General features: G+C 47.3%; 1 non-coding gene across 1 annotated transcript; it reads left to right on the top strand.

Annotated features, from left to right (window-relative positions):
• The first annotated feature begins 1944 nt into the window (after positions 1-1944).
• Positions 1945-2016, top strand: TRNAG-UCC. Its single transcript has one exon. It is a non-coding gene; the product is annotated as a tRNA-Gly (tRNA).
• Positions 2017-16793: the final 14777 nt, after the last annotated feature.

Below are 16793 nucleotides of genomic sequence, written 5' to 3'. Positions count from 1 at the left end.
GCAGTCACAGCAGGGAGGGGTTTGTCTCCGTGTCTGTCACGGAGGTGGTGGAAGTGACGGATTCTGTGACTTCCTGCAACCTCCGTGACTTCTGCAGTGGGCACAGTGGCTGACTCCAGGGCCACTCAATCAACTGGCTCCAGGGACCACCCAAGCAGCAGCCAATGCGGCTGGCCCTAGGGACCACTTGACCAGTGGTCCCGAGGGCAGCAGGAGCAGCCACAGCTTGGTGGCCTCTGGCAGCACTTCTGGGGTGGCCAGAGCAGCAGCTGGCCCCCTGGGGCTCCCCCCTGCCCTAGCAGCAGCTGGAGTGGCAGCGACTCTCAGGGCTTCTCCCCTGGTAGCTGGTGCTCATTATCCATCAAATAAATCAACACGCTTCCCCCTGCAAGTGGATTTAGCCTGGGACCCTCAGAGTCAGCAGCTGTTACGCCCCCACTGAGCTCTCTGGTCAGGTGTCCTAGTGCCGGGAGCCTCCGATGTAGATCCTAAAATAGCGTTTTTGCACCTGGGGCGGCTGAAATTTTGGACCAGACGTAGCTCCTCTGTTATTTTACTGAATTGCTTCAAAACAGCAAGTGTAGAAAGTCTCCTAAGTGCCAGGCTCTCTGCCATGGAAACAGCTGCCCCTGCTCTGCAGGAGTGTGTGCGTTCCACCCAGCAACGTACACACCTGCTCCGCACTGAAGGGGGGTCAGACAGTGACGGTAACGCAAATCTTCCGACTAGTAACCCAGGTCCCTTTCTTTAACCCAGGACGTGCTAGTCACCTGTTAGCCATGGCATTATCTTCATCTTCAAATACCTCTCAGGACATTTAACAGAGGAAGTGAAACCCCCTCCCCTGAATGGCTCCCTGTTGAGGTGTTGTACCATACCTGCCCCTGGAGACTGTCTGGTTTTATACTCTTAGAGCTTTTTCTCTTCAAACCCCTTATTCCAATCTCTGGGCCAACCTCCACATTTCAGAGTTTAGAATTTACTCTCATCACCCTCCTATGGCACTTTCCATGTGAATTGGGCAAAGGAAGTGGGGGAAGCTCCGTGGCTAATGAAAACCAACACTCTGAGTGAGGCCTGAACTCACACCCACAGCTGTATTTCCCCCTGCATGAGCCACTATAGGTGCTTCTTAGACAAACTTGGGCTGTAGGTGGTTATGTGTGTCTGTGCTTCACCACTTTGGATGCTCTGTGAAAAGCTGATGGTTCAAGCAGAAGCTGGTGGGTTTTTGTTTTGTTTTAAGCAATTAGAGTCTAGTACATTTTAACAGGCAGAAAATGTCCTATTCTGGTCTAGCCCCATTTGACTCCTTCTGTCCATCTTCTTCTTTCCCCCTCAGTGTCTTTCCTTCCCCATTGGGGACATGCAGAGATGAACCCCAGTCAGTCTGTGTCACAGAGAGTCTGTATCTCCTAAGGAATGTGGGTGAAGGATTCCAGCTGAATTAACGCCGCTCACCTGGGTTAGAAACATTTGTTTCTTTCGAGCAGATAGTGGGAAATGGGACATTAATTCAGACCCAGGAGGCAAGGCAGAGGCTTCATGATCTTGATCTCCATGAAGGGAGAGAGGATCCCCAGGAAGGAACAGAGCTTCCTTTAGATTCAAGCTGGGTCTCCTGGAAGTTGGAAAAGACCCTTGGTCACTGAGGATCTCATGGGATCGTGCTGCTCCAGAGGCTCGAGAGTCCTGGGTGCGGTGAGGGTGTCACTGCACAGTCTGAAATGGAAGGGAGGACCCTGGAAGGGAAGGGGAGGAACAGAAAATGGAGAGGAATGAAACAGAATAAACGCCTCTTCTCTCTCCCCTCCCCAACCCAGCAAGAAGTTATCAGTGGGGAAACCCCACGATGAATGGCAGAGACCACAGAGACATTTGCCTCATGCTGAGAAGTAAGGTGACCAATCACCAAGTGTGAAAAATCAGAGACTTTCACCAGATGCATTGGTGGTATAGTGGTGAGCATAGCTGCCTTCCAAGCAGTTGACCTGGGTTCAATTCCCAGCCAATGCAAAGATGTGATGATTCCTCCCCTGGGAATTGGTTTAGTTTCAGTTTATCAATGGAATGAGAGAATCAGTGTCCCAAATCCCAACAGGTCATTAAACACCCAGTGGAGGAAGAAAGGGGTGGGACTATATAATGAGCAGTTGGAGTCATCCTGGTATTACAATGCTTGCTTTATTTTATTTTTTTAAAATTCCTTTACTTCCCTCTCCCTTTTAGACTCAGAGCCTTTAAGGTCAGAAGGGACCAGTGTGATCATCTAGTCTGACCTGCTGCACCTTGCAGGCCAAAAGACCCCACCCACCCACTCCTGGAATAGACCCGGGAGGGGAGGCAGCTCTGTGCACTGCCCCTACCCCAGGCAGCATATGGAGGCCCTCTGCTCCCCTCCCCCCACAAGGGGTGTGCAGAGATGTGCCAGTAGCACTAAGGTGGCTCCATGCCCACTCTGCATCCGTCCCTCCATGCCGCTCCCAGAAGTGGCTGGCATGTCCCAGCATCCCCTGGGGTGGGGGGAGTGTCTCCACGTGCTGCCCCTGCCCCGAGCACCAACTCTGCAGCTCCCATTGGCCAGGAACTGTAGCCAATGGGAGCTCTGGAGGCAGCGCCTGCAGACAGCAGCACATGGAGATCCCGTGGCCCCACTCATCTAGGAGCTGCTGCCAGAGGGTTGTGCGTACCGGTCACTTTGGGAGCTGCACCACCCCTCCTGCACCCCACCCCCACCCCCAGCGCAGACCCCACACCCAAATTTCCTCCCAGAGCTTTGCTTGTCTTCCTTTCACCAGAACCATACTTCTTCTCCTGGGCTGCAAGTAGCCATCCCTCGGAAGCCAAGAGGCAGGCACAGGATTCTGCCAGGTAAGTGTCCCACAGCGCCGTGATGGACAGTGCGATGAAGGTAAGTCTTCCTGAGGCACAATGAGCTGCAATGCAGCGAACCACTGGCCAGGCGAAGGGCATTCACTGGAGGTACAAGCTTGTGAGTGACTCCTGAGCACAGGGCCCCTTCCACTTTTAAGGACCTGCTCCTCATGGCCTGCGACTAGAGATGACTTGGCTGCATCTGGTGGGTCACACTCCACCTTGGGCAATGTCCATGCTCTGGGTGTGTGATCGCTGCCTAATTAGAGTCCCAGACACCTTGTCTATCTAGGAGCTCTTCTGATCTTCCAGCTGTTCAACCAGCCCCTTCATCCCACAAGCATTGCAGGAGGGAGCGGGAGGGGGAGGGGGAAAGCCACTTCACAGGCATTCAGAGAGGGAGAGGAGACAAAAATGGGAATGGGGGAAGTATAACAGACCTATTGAGCATAGAAATCACTGCTGCTCCTACAACAGCAGGGACAGGCCACTAGGAGTTGGGGAAAATTAAGCCATCATGTTTCTGCCTGATTTTGAAGCAGGGACTTTTTGTGTGTTAGTCAAATGTGATAACCCCTACACTACAGAAACTCTGTTGCAGGGCTCTGCCCTTCCCTTCATAAGAACAGAAGAATGGCCAGACTGGGCCAGACCAAAGGTCCATCCAACCCCATATCCTATCTGCCAACAGTGGCCAATGCCAGAGGGACTGAACCTAACAGGTAATGATCAAGTGATCTCTCTCCTGCCATCCATCTCCACCCTCTGATGAACAGAGGCTAGGGATACCATTCCTTACCCAGGCTGCCTAATAGCCATTAATGGACTTCACCTCCATGAATTTATCTGCAAAAATAATGAGGAGTACTTGTGGCACCTTAGAGACTAACAAACGTATTTGAGCATAAGCTTTCGTGGGCTAAAATCCACTTAATCAGATGCATAAAGTGGAAAATACAGCAGGAAGATATATATATATACACAGAGAACATGAAAAAATGGGTGTTGCCATCCACACTATAATGAGAGTGAGCAGTTAAGGTGAGCTATTATCAGCAGGAGAAAAAAACTTGTAGTGATAATCAGGATGGCCCATTTCCCACAGTTGACAAGAAGGTGTGAGTAACAGTAGGGGGACAAATAAACATGGGGAAATAGTTTTACTTTGTGTAATGACCCACCCACTCCCAGTCTTTATTCAAGCCTAATTTAATGGTGTCCAGTTTGCAAATTAATTCCAATTCAGCATCTCTCGTGGGAGTCTGTTGTTGAAGGTTTTTTGTTGTAATATTGCGACTTTTAGGTCTGTAATCGAGTGACCAGGGAGATTGAAGTGTTCTCTGGCTGTGTTTGAATGTTATAATTCTTGATGTCTGATTTGTGTCCATTTATTCTTTTATGTAGAGACTCTCTGGTTTGGCCAATGTACATGGCAGAGAGGCATTGCTGGCACATGATGGCACATATCACATTGGTAGATGTGCAGGTGAATGAGCCCCTGATGGCATGGCTGATGTGATTAGGTCCTATGATGGTGTCCCCTGAACAGATATGGGGAGAGAGTTGGCAATGGGCTTTGTTGCAAGGATAGGTTCCTGGGTTAGTGTTTTTGTTGTGTGGTTGCTGGTAAGTATTTGCTTCAGGTTGGGGGGCTGTCAGTAAGCAAGGACTGACCTGGCTCCCAAGATCTGTGAGCGTGAGGGATTGTCCTTCAGGACGGGTTGTAGATCCTTGATGATGCACTGGAGAGGTTTTAGTTGGGGGCTGAAGGTGACGGCTAGTGGGGTTCTGTTCCTTTCTTTGTTGGGCCTGTCCTATAGTAGGTGACTTCTGGGTACTCTTCTGGCTCTGTCAATCTGCTTCTTCACTTCAGCAGGTGGGTACTGTAGTTGTAAGAACGCTTGATAGCGATCTTGTAGGTGTTTGTCTCTGTCTGAGGGGTTAGAGCAAATGCGGTTGTATCTTAGAGCTTGGCTGTAGACAATGGATTGTGTGATGTGGTCTGGGTGAAAGCTGGAGACATGTAGGTAAGTATAGCGTTCAGTATGTTTCCGGTATAGGGTGGTGTTTATGTGACCATCGCTTATTAGCACAGTAGTGTCCAGGAAGTGGATCTCTTGTGTGGACTGGTCCAGGCAGAGATTGTAGGTGGGATGGAAATTGTTGAAATCATGGTGGAATTCCTCAAGGGTTTTCTTTTCCATGGGACCAGATGATGAAGATGTCATCAGTGTAGCACAAGTAGAGTAGGGGCCTTAGGGGACGAGAGCTGAGGAAGCGTTGTTCTAAGTCAGCCATAAAAATGTTGGCATACTGTGGGGCCATGTGAGTACCCTAGCAGTGCCGCTGACTTGAAGGTACACATTGTCCCCAAATGTGAAATAGTTATGGGTGAGGACAAAGTCACAAAGTTCAGCTGTGACATTATCGGGGATACTGTTCCTGACGGCTTGTAGTCCACCTTTGTGTGGAATGATGATGGAGCGTCTACATAGCCAGACAATCCTGCTGTCAGGGTGCCAATGCCTGAGATGATGGGGCATCCAGGATTTCCAGGTTTATGGATCTTGGGTAGCAGATAGAATAACCCTGGCTAGGATTCTAGACTGTCTTATTGCCAAGGGACAGAGAAACTCGGCCAGCAGCAGGGGGTGCATAACACCGCCCTAGTGTGGGGGTGACAGCGCCTCCAAGATCCTGACACCCCTATTGGTTCCACTGCTGGTTGTTTTCCTTTTCCGGTGGGACTTTGGGCAAGTTGCTCCCCCCTCTAGGGCTCCGTCAACAGCAGGCAAATGGGGATTTCGTACCTTCCCGCTATTGGAAAGTGCTGGGAGAATCCCCCAGCCAAAGCTGCTCTGACAGCGCTAAGCAGCATCTGACCATTCAAGGTCGGAGCGCACTGCCCAGGAGGAGGAGTGTTTGTCTCTGGGGTTTCACTTCAGCCCAGTCTAGAGAGAGAGGCCCAGCCATGGGGTTTGGCTCAAGAAGACCAAGTCTCCAATTTGTTACGGGCGTTTTGAATTCCAACCCTGAGCTCCAAAGTGCTTGGTGTCAGTTGCACATTTTAGAAGCATGCTCTCCACTCCATTTTCCAAATCATTCATGAAACTATTGAATAGTACCGGACTCCGGACTGATCCCTGCCGGACCCACTAGGTGCACCCTCTCCGTTGGGCAGCCAACCATGGAGAAGGGCCCCTGGAGTCTGGGCTTTCAACCAGCTCTGCACCCACGTGACACTGATTGCATCTACACCGCATTTTCCTCATTTGCTTGTGAGAATGTCCTGCGGGACTGTGCCAAAAGCCTTAGTAACCCCAAGATAGATCCCATCTACTGTTTACCCACCTCCACTAGGCCCGGAACCCTGCCAAAGAAGGAAAGAGGCTGGGTTTGGGACGATTTGTTCTTGTCAAATCCATGCTCACTCGTCCTAAGAACCAAATTATCGTGTAGGTGCTGCTGACACACTGATTGTTTAAGAATATATTCCAGTATCTCTCCAGCTGTGGAAGTGAGGCTAGCTAGTCTGTAAGTCCCAGGGGTCTCTTTGTTCCCCTTTGAAAGATAGGTCTTGTCTTGTTCATGGATGGGAAGAAGTTCTTTTTCAGGGATCTCAAGACGAGAACTGGGGCACAACACCTGGTTTGTTAAGGCCACAAAAATGGAGGCAGGAACCTCTTCTCTCCTGCTGGCAAAGAACCCCAGGTACCGAAAAGACAGAGACTCACATCCCTGAATGGGCTTTAGAAAAGTCAGTGATTAAAAGTTTGGCCCGACCATTTCTTGTTTCCACAGACTAGACATTTTAGCAAACTTTAGAATTCCTTGTTGCTAAACACTGTGAAACTTCCCTTTCTCCTTCTCACAGGGCTTTAACGCCCTTATCTCACTCAGGCTCACAACTGCCCAGAGTTCGAGAACTGTTCCTGTTCCCATTGGGCAGATGGGGAGGAGCCTGAGGTATAGAGAAGGAAGTGACTTGTCACGGACGGATCAGACTGAACAGGTTTCAGACCTCGAGGAGGCTCTTACCTTCTAAACAGGGACGGCTGTTTTCTAGTAAAATCACTAAAAGGGAAGGAGAAAACTGGAAAGAGGTTCCTCCTGGCGTTCACGTCCATGAACCCGAATACTCTCTCAGTCCTCAGAGAGAGACCTGGAGAAGGAGACTTGCTGAAGCAAAGCCCCAGGGGGCTCTGAGGTTTCCCTGGCCCCTCACTCCTGTCCTGCCTGATGTCAGCATCTCTCTGTGAGGTCACCACCTCCCACCACCTTGGACCAATAGTCTGAAGTCCTGCAAAAGGCCTTTGTGATGTCACTGCCACACCCCTCCCTTGCTGTGCCAATGTCCTGCCCCTGGCCAGGCACTTTGGAGGTTTGAGCTGCTCCCTGTGGTCACCCCACTCAAGGAGCGTTCGTTCTAGGCAGCAAGCCGGCTAGACAGGGAAACATCAGACGCTGCTCCCAATGCTACACTCAGTCTGTCAGAAATGAGTCGGCTTTATGGCCAGGAGAAACCATTAGAGCATCTAATCTGACCCCCTGCGTATCACCGGCCTCCTGTATGACACAATAGCAGGTGAGGGAGGGGGGCTGAGGAAATGAGCGGGCAGTGGCGAAGGGGTGGGTGAGCCGGCAGCACGGAAGGGGGTGGCTGAGGAGGCAAGTGGGAGGGGCTGGTGAGCCGGCAGCAGGGGACTGAGGAGACGAGCTATGAGTCAGTGGCTGACCTGTTCTGCTGATCTGGTCCGTCTCCCAGCCCCTCTCCAAGGATTGCAGCTGTCTGGAGGTGCTGCCTTCCACCTCATTCACTCCACAGGGCGACTGATTACAAAGTGGGGAGAAGATCTTATTCTACTTCTAGCAAAAAGACATTTTCCTTTTACCTTAATTATACTACCTTAGAGGCCCGCTATAACATATTACCAAGGTTCGATGCCTCCGTTTTGGCAGGGCGGTGCTGGGGAAGGAGGGTTTGTTTCCATGGGGCAGGTGGCACTTGGGCGGGATTGTTTCGGGGAGGGGCCCGGCCGCGCGGGGGGGGGGTGGTCCGCGCGGCGGGGGGGGTTTCATCCTTCAGCTGTTCCCTTTGGAGTAATATTGCCCTCGCCGCTTTATGAGTTGTGCTGGCCTAGACTAAACCACACACTCTGGACTCAGCATTCAAGTATCCTGCAGTCTGAACTTCGCATCTGATACATTCCCTCATTGGCTACCATTGTTTGGCCAGCATGGAAGTGCTTCTTGTCCAACAAGGCAGCCAGATTGGGACCCGTAGGCATGGAATGGCTCTGAAGGAATCAGCCGTTTCTCTCTGTGATTCATCTAACTTTGGATCCAAATGGTAAAAGACAGTTGTGCCCAATTTAATCATGGCGTCCTTCAGGAGTGTGATCAATGCCACTTAACTAGGGAGCAGCATTCTAAAAATAGTTTACCTGGGCCACAGGTCACCACAGCTTCCATCTCTGGGGTGAAAATCAACCACTAGTACCTGCAATTTCTACCCGAGTTCTTGTCAAATCTTTGTCCTTACTTGGAGTAATTTTACACTTCTCTGGTGTAGAATTCTTCACAAACCACACAACAGATCAGTAGCGACAGTGAGGTACAACTCCCCCAACTATGCCCTTTTATTTCTTTAATCTGGTGGCACAGATTTAAATTAGGGACTAAATTCAGGTGCAACTTAGAATCCCTGTAAGACAACAAATGTCAGGTCTCTATTAAAAACAGGTATCTTTCTGCAGCTATAGCACATTCAACACGGATTTCATTTTCTACACATTTGCAGCATCTCCCAGGGGTGAGCTGAAGAGAAAAGTCACTTCCATGTTTCCCATCTCTACCTAGATAGGGATTGTATTTCCCAAATAATAGGCAACATGCAGCTAATGAGGAAGGAGATCTCTTCAGGAGCCACTTCCTGCAGGGCCTGGGCCACAACGGCTTTGGGAGCCCAATGCCTGGGCACTTTGTTTAGTTACAAGTTATTTACGAGGGAATCCTCTTCCCAGCCCTTTAGAAAAAATACTGACCTAACCAACTGCACAACAGGGGAACTGGGATGGTGATGGGGAATAAGGGACTCCCTCTGATTTACCCCATCTTCTTCTGTTGTTCCAGAGGGTGAAATGACATTTCACTCTCTATCCCTGCCCTGTTCCTGCTCTTTGTTATAGTTCAATATATTTTAAGTGAGAAAAATGGTAGTAAAAATATCTGCTCCCCAGCACAACCTGAACCAACATCAGAGCAACTGGGAGTGAAACAACTTCTTCGCCAAGAGTGAACTTGATGACTAACAATGGCTGTGAAATGGGGGAACAGTATAACCGGGATGCTCAGGGTTTGTTTAGACTAGGGAAAGTGATGGAGTTTAGGTCAGGTCAAGGGGGAAGCTAATGCCAACCCCTGCACCTGGGCGCATCTGCTCTACAACTATAATTGTCTTGTTACACCAAGATCACTAACTTGAGCAGTCGATGCCATGTACAGCCCTAGTGGATGGAAGGCACAGGTAGTTTTAGCCTCAGTGTGGCTTGTTGGAATCAACCCTCTCTCCCCCCACCTGCGGCTGACGAACATTCCTGGCAGGAGGGACACACACTCCTTCGACTCAAAGGAAAGGAGTTGATAGAAAAGATCACAGGACTGACCCCAAAGAAGGGTGAGCTGCAAAAGGCAGAAGCAGGCAACTCATTTGGTGGAGCTGAGACACCACGGTGAAGATGGTGCAAAGATCACTATGTAGAAATTAGCAAATGTGATTAAAAAACAAAAAAAAAATTTCTCCAGCCCTAGTCAAGGCATTTGCTAAGGTTCTCTCTCATGTGGATTTTCTGATGTGTAATAAGGTTTGAGCTCTGATTGAAGCTTTTCCCGCACTCAGAGCATGTGTAGGGCGTCTCCCCTGTGTGGATTCTCCGATGTGCGATAAGGTGAGAGCTCGAAATGAAGCTTTTCCCGCAATCAGAGCACGTGTAGGGCGTCTCCCCCGTGTGGATTCTCTCATGTCTGATAAGGTGAGAGCTCTGCCTGAAGCTTTTCCCACACTCAGAGCACGTGTAGGGCGTGTCCCTGCGTGAATTCTCCTGTGTGTGCTCAGGACTGAGCTGTAACTGAAGCTTTTCCCGCACTCAGAGCACGTGTAGGGCATCTCCCTGGTGTGGATTCTCTGATGTGTGATAAGGTGAGAGCTCTGCCCAAAGCTTTTCCCGCACTCAGTGCATGTGTAGGGCAGCTCCCCTGTGTGGATTCTCTGATGTCTAATAAGGGTAGAGCTCCGATTGAACCTTTTCCCGCACTCAGAGCACGTGTAGGGCGTCTCTCCTGTGTGGATTCTCTGATGTCTGATAAGGTGTGAGCGCTGATTGAAGCTTTTCCCACACTCAGAGCACGTGTAGGGCGTTTCCCCTGTGTGGATTCTCTCATGTCTGATAAGGTTTGAGCGCCAATTGAAGCTTTTCCCGCACTCATGGCACATGTATCGTCTCTCTTCCAAGTTGATTCTGTTGCGTGGAATAAGGTCTGAGTGGCTACTGTAGTTTCCCTCTGGCCTCTGCTGAATCTCACAGGCTTTTGTGTTTTCTGGGAGTGCACAACTCCTGGAAACATTCCCTTTGGATCTTCCTGATAACAGCCAATGTGGATCTACTTGCACAGTGTCTTCCTGCTGGGGTTTCTCCTCCTCGTTCTCACTCACCATCCCATCGCTGGATGGGAGACAGAGAGAATCCAGACATAGGTCACTCCCTGTGCCTGAGAAAAAGGAAATGTCAGCGAGAGGAATGGAAAAAGGGTGAACAAACCAAAATATATGTGGGAGAGATCAAACCTATCAGGAGCTGATTTTCCCCAAACCCTTCCACAGAAAAGAGAGGAAGGCATCAGTTCTGGGTCCTCATTGCACCATAACTCTCAGGGGAAAGTGAGATCAGGGAGCGACCTGCTGCCAGTTGTCAATCAGAATAGCAGGGAAGCCATGTGGAATCATTATGGCAGATGTCACTCATCTGCAGGGAACAATCCTGAATTTGAAGAGCTCACAGGGTCTTTGTAGGGCATCCCAAATGTTTCCTGCATTCCTAAGCAGTTGTTGAGTTGTTTAACCAATTCCTCACCTGTGCAGGCAGCTCTCGGGACCACTTCTTTCTCAGAGCCCTGGAGGTCCGGGACCCACGGCTCTTCCCCTCGTTCCAGCTGCGAGATCACATCAGGTTTGGAAATTGGAAACCCTACTGCAGGCAAAGAAAACAAGGGAGGTCAGTAGAATTTGTGAGATACTTGTCACAAAGAATATTCCATAGTTTTAACCCCATCTCATTTTAGGCAGTAACATCTGTAGCCCTCAGGATTCATCTGCTTGCCTGCATCAATATCTCTTTTCTTATAAGTACAGTATTGTGATAGGTTTATTAATTTATATTAAAAATATGTTTGGCTGTAATGCAAGAAACCTACAGGCCAAAAACCTGCATTTTAAGCTAAAGCAAAATTAGCATAGCTATATCCTGTGCCCTTTTACCCAGAAAAGGAGCTGTTTTTCCTATACCCAAATAAAGTGCCTACGCTTAGGTCTAAGACCCTTCACCTAGACCAACAGACAATGAAGAATGGCAAAGGGGATTTTTCAAAATTGCACTCACAGACTTAACAAGTACCCCTCAAGTGCGCAGATACCTGTCATCCATACGCGCACACACACTAGACTATGAAGTAAGCGTACCCTAACATTTCTATGGGGGAAGACTGAAATTTGGGCATAAGAGGAAGAATTTCCAGCATTTATTTCTATAAAAAGAGGTAACCTACCTCACTATGGTATTCCCACCCCCACCTCGACCTCCTCCTTCTTCTCTACACTTCACCATCTTCAGCTACGTATTCATGCTATCCCTCTACAACAGCTATTAACCAGTAATAGGCCGCACTTATTTTCTTTTCAAACTTTAAGTTCAAAAGGGACTCGGCTAAACTTGGTCTCTCTAAATGTTATTTTAGTCTGTGTATCAGATTATTTAGTTGAGCTAAAAAATAAATTCTAAAGTTGCTTTGACAGCTCTTTGCATTAGTTTCCTCTGCAAGAGGTGTGAAACCGGAACCGCCAGAGGCGAGGCCAACACCAGTTTATCAAAACAGGCTGTGAATATTAACCAAAGTTTGCAGCACATAATATTGTATCATCATATGTATCTCCTGAATAACAGTATTACAATTGTAACTCTGTAATTCTACTTGCTTTACAATTTACTTACTATTTCATTGAGTTTAATAAAAAGTCGTTATGACTATATCTGTCTCACTGTGAGCTTCCTGTCATACCCCCGAAGATCCCTTTATCAATTCTGTGGAACCCGATTCGAAACACGAACTTTTATCTTCTGATCAAACAAATTGGCGAGCCTAAACCCATATTAATTAATATAAATGATTAAGTATTATTAATTAATTAAATAATTACAATGCAAATTAAATTAAGTTGATATATCAAATCAACATTACTAACACACCCCAAATAAGGTTACGCATCCCAAGGCCATCCTCCTTGGCTCAAAGTGGCAGGAGAGTTACTATTATAACAAATCATATTCATTACCTTAGTGCCTAAGGACCAACTAACAGTGGGTCCCCATTGTGCTAGGCAAAGTGCAAACAGAGAATAGTAGATGGCCCATGCCCAGAATTATTTACCATCTAAATCAGGGGTAGGCAACCTGCGGCAGCGAGCTGATTTTCAGTGGCACTCACACTGCCTGGGTCCTGGCCCCTGGTCCGGGGGCTCTGCATTTTAAATTAAGCTTCTTAAACATTTTAAAAACCTTATTTACTTTACATACAACAATAGTTTAGTTCTATATTATAGACTTATAGAAAGAGACCTTCTAAAAACATTAATATGTGTTACTGGCACACGGAACCTTAAATTAGAGTGAATAAATGAAGACTCAGCACAGCACTGCTGAAAGGTTGCCGACACCGATCTAAATAGACAGGACAGACACAGAATGGGGGAAGGGGTAGAACTCACTGTTAGAATAGAGTTATTCAGGCCTGCCTGTAAAGCCTATAGTTTAAGAACGTAGGTGTATTTTTATCACTTTGTCTTTATACCCCTGTAACTACCTAATTATCAAAATCTCAGTCTGCCTGTGTAAGGGCCTTCTCTCACTAGGATAGGCTGAGACCTTGTTCTTAGGCTAAGGCCTTTGGCTAAGCAGCAGGGGCAGCCATACGCTGGGAAGCGAAGGGTCACATCCTCACATCCCAAACCAGTCACACGGAAATAAGGTGCTACTGGGCTGTTAGGAAGATGATCCTGTCCTGATAGCGCCCATCGCCACCAGATAAAGATACAGATCTTAAGATGGATAAAGAAAACTTAGTTTGATAGCAGCCTGTCTGGATGGCAAGAAATCACTTATCAATGGTTGTGAAACCCTCATTTCTGTATTGTTTTATCTTTATGGCCACCACTTTAACCTTGTTAATCAGTCTGGTTCTCTAATTGTTTCTGTCTGCCGCATAATTATTTTTTCTAGGTGTAAGTTCATTGGGGCAGTGGAATATGCTTGCTTGGAAATAACCCCAATAAACATCGCATTATCTGTGCTTCAGACTTCTGGTCATTTGCTGCTTGCTGTCTGCGTGACAAGAACCAGGGAAGTGGGAGGGTGAAGGGAAAACCCTCTAACAAATGGACATGACCTGATAACCAAGAGGTAAGCCTTTAAGGAAGGTTTTAATACACTTTGGAACGGACCAGGGATTCCCATGAGGACTGAGAGGGAGCGATGGTAAACACGCATTTAGATCCTTTTCTTGTTTTGTATCTTTTCCCCATAAGGCTGAACCTCTGGCACTGTCATGGATCCATAGGATCTCTGCAATGCCCTGGCTTTTAAACAGTCCTTGGGAGGTGCCTCTTGAGTGCACTAGACCCCCAAGGGGTCCCACTCTTCCACAAGGACAGGCCACTTAGCTTCAAACCTGAGACTGAGCCACTTCCTGGGTGCCCTTCCTCCACACTCCTCTCCACTTCTTCCCATTACTCTCAGCCAGCACCACCTCCCGGCACCTTGGGAGATTCTTGTGTTCCCTCCTCACCTCTCACTACCTCATCCCTCCCTTCTGCTTCTTAGCTCTAACCCTGCACACACCCTCCCCATGTCCTGGCACCCCAGAATTATCTACTCCCCCCCTTCTCTGCCCCTCCCACAGCTCTGTTCTCCCTTCACCGGTGCGGTCCTGAATGGAAACATTATACGCTCTCCTATCAAAAGAGGAGCTCATCTGACTGTCACACAAGCCAGGCACGAGTCATACACCTATTTACTCAATTAAGAATTCTACAGGTGGCGTATTTTCCTCTTAAAATGAGGGAAAGGCATGAAAGCTACAGTTATTCATGTAGCCAATAAGGATATATTCAATGCAATTTTAAAATGACTGACGGCACCAAAAAGGCACATGACAAAAATGATACTAGTGGGTGGGAGATAAGGCAAAAAAACGGGGGGCAAGGAAACTTGTCAAAACTTGTATGACAAATAAAGGTATAAAGTTATTACTACTCAGGTTCTTTAGAGACCTCACAGCTTCTAATAACCCAGGGGACAGGACTCCTTACCCAGCGAGGTCACCGTCTCATAGTTCTCCTGCATGACATCCCTGTAGAGGGCTCTCTGAGTGGGGTCCAGCAGAGCCCCCTCTCCCCTGGTGAAATACACAGCCACCTCCTCGAAGGTCACCGGCCTCTGAAAGAGCAAGAGTCCAACATTCAGGACCCACTGCCCCACTATTCACGGAACAGCAGCACCAGGGAAATGGAAGCTCCGGGAGGCACATGTTAACAGAGTCCCACCCCACCTTGCCTAGAACAGCCAGGCGGCATCAGAGGGTGGAAAGAGAGAACCTTTGTGTCTCCCAACTGACAGATGGAGGCAGGGTCATCACATTTATCACATACCCACTAGCCAGAGCTTGATACAGGAGATGGGGCTGTCTCTGGACCATGCTGGTGGTTCCCTGGTAGGAATCCCAACACTCTCCAAATAAAATATATGGAAGAAAGGAAGTCAATAGTAAAGAATAGAAGTTAGAAAGTCAGAATTGTAGAAAATTGGTAAGGGAAGCTATCAGAAATCAATGACCAATTAATGAAAATAAGAAGGAAGTTTTTAAAAAGTATATTAAGTACAAACTTAATCCCTAACAATGGTAGTGGTAAATTACTAGATGGAAATGGCAGAATTATCAAAATAATGCAGAAGAGGTCAAAGTGTTCAATAAATATTTCTCTCCTGGATTTGGAGAAAACGGATGATGTAAGTCATATAAGACATTGACGACGACAGTCTTTCCATTCCAACAATAACTCACGAGGATGTTGAACAGCAGCTATTACAGTTAGACATGTTTAAATAAGCAGGTCCAGATAACTTGTATCCAAGAGTTTTGAATGATCTGGTGGAGGAGTGTGGAGGACTGTTAATGGTGATTTTAATTAGGACTTGGAACACTGGGGAAATTCCAGAAGACTGGACTAAGCTAATGCCGTGCCAATATTTTAAAAGTGTAAAAGAGATGACCCAGCTAATTACAAGAGTGTTAGTCTGATACTGGTCAAGATAATGGAGCAGCGAATATGGATTTAATTAATAAAGAATGAAAGGAGGGTAATATAATTAGTACCAATTAACAAAGGTTCAGAGACAACAGATCCAATCAAACTAACTGGATATCCTTATTGCATGAGATAAAAAAGTTTGGTTGCAACTAACAGTATTGATGTAATACACCTAGACTTCTGTAAGGCATATGACTTGGTTCAGCACAACATTTTGACTAGAAAACTAGAAAGATACAAAATAAACACAACATACATTAAATAGATTAAAAACTATGATTGTAAATGGGGAACCATGGTGGAGTAGATTTCTTTCTAGGGGAGTCCCACAAGGATTGGTTCTTGACCCTGTGTTATTTAACATTCTTATCAATGACCTAGAAGAGAATATAAAATCATCACCGATAACGTTTGCAGTTGCCACAAAGATCGGGGTTGGTGGTAACTAATGAAGTGTCAGTAGGTTCAGGGTTCAGCACTGGGAGTCTGGGAAGTTTTCCCAGCCATGGCTAGAGGGTTATTTCCTGTTCCACAAAGAGGGGAAGTTCCATTCCCAACACCTTTGCCTTGAAATTAGGCCCTGACACTGCACCCCACATTCAGCATAGTGGTATGATTATCAAATGATTAGGACATAATTATGATGCATTTTGTGCAAGATGCATCATGTTCAGTGTCATTGGAAAAGTTATGATTTGCTGAATATGATTGTCCTATTTGTGTGCATGTATCATGTTTGTATCTGAAGTTATGGATATTGACTCTGTATCTGTATTTCAAATGTACTTACTCTGGGTAACAGCCACAACGAGCCTTTCAGGTACAACAAAGAAGCCAGACAGTGTTCATGGCTCATCAACAAAGACAATGGACCATGGAAGAGCTTAGCCTCCTTGTGAATGTTTCAGCCAGCCTATGAGTCATAGCTACTATGACTCAGCATGACATGCTAGTGCATGTGACCAGACCATATGACACTAAACTCCATTTTGGTACCTGTATTTTTCCACAAACTGGACTGGGAACTGAGTTTGGAACAAAGGGTTCCTGCCATATGGAAAAGCTACATAAGGTGGGTGTGACATCATCTCTTGGCCTCATTCCGCACACAAGAGAACTCCTGGAAACACCTGAGGAACAAAGACTGAACTGGGGGAAGTGCTGGTCCCAGGGTAAAGGGATTTCTAGCTTGTGTATGGAAACTTGGTGGACTGCTTCTATCATCAGTCAGGGTGAGAAATTGCTAATTCAAATTCTATCCATCTAGTATGTCAGGCTTTTTTGA

Source organism: Mauremys reevesii, linkage group 14, assembly GCF_016161935.1.
Source record: "Mauremys reevesii isolate NIE-2019 linkage group 14, ASM1616193v1, whole genome shotgun sequence".
NCBI classification, from domain to species: Eukaryota; Metazoa; Chordata; order Testudines; family Geoemydidae; genus Mauremys; species Mauremys reevesii.
The sequence above is the reverse complement of the archived record's forward strand: the minus strand, read 5'-3'. Positions and strand labels throughout refer to the sequence as shown.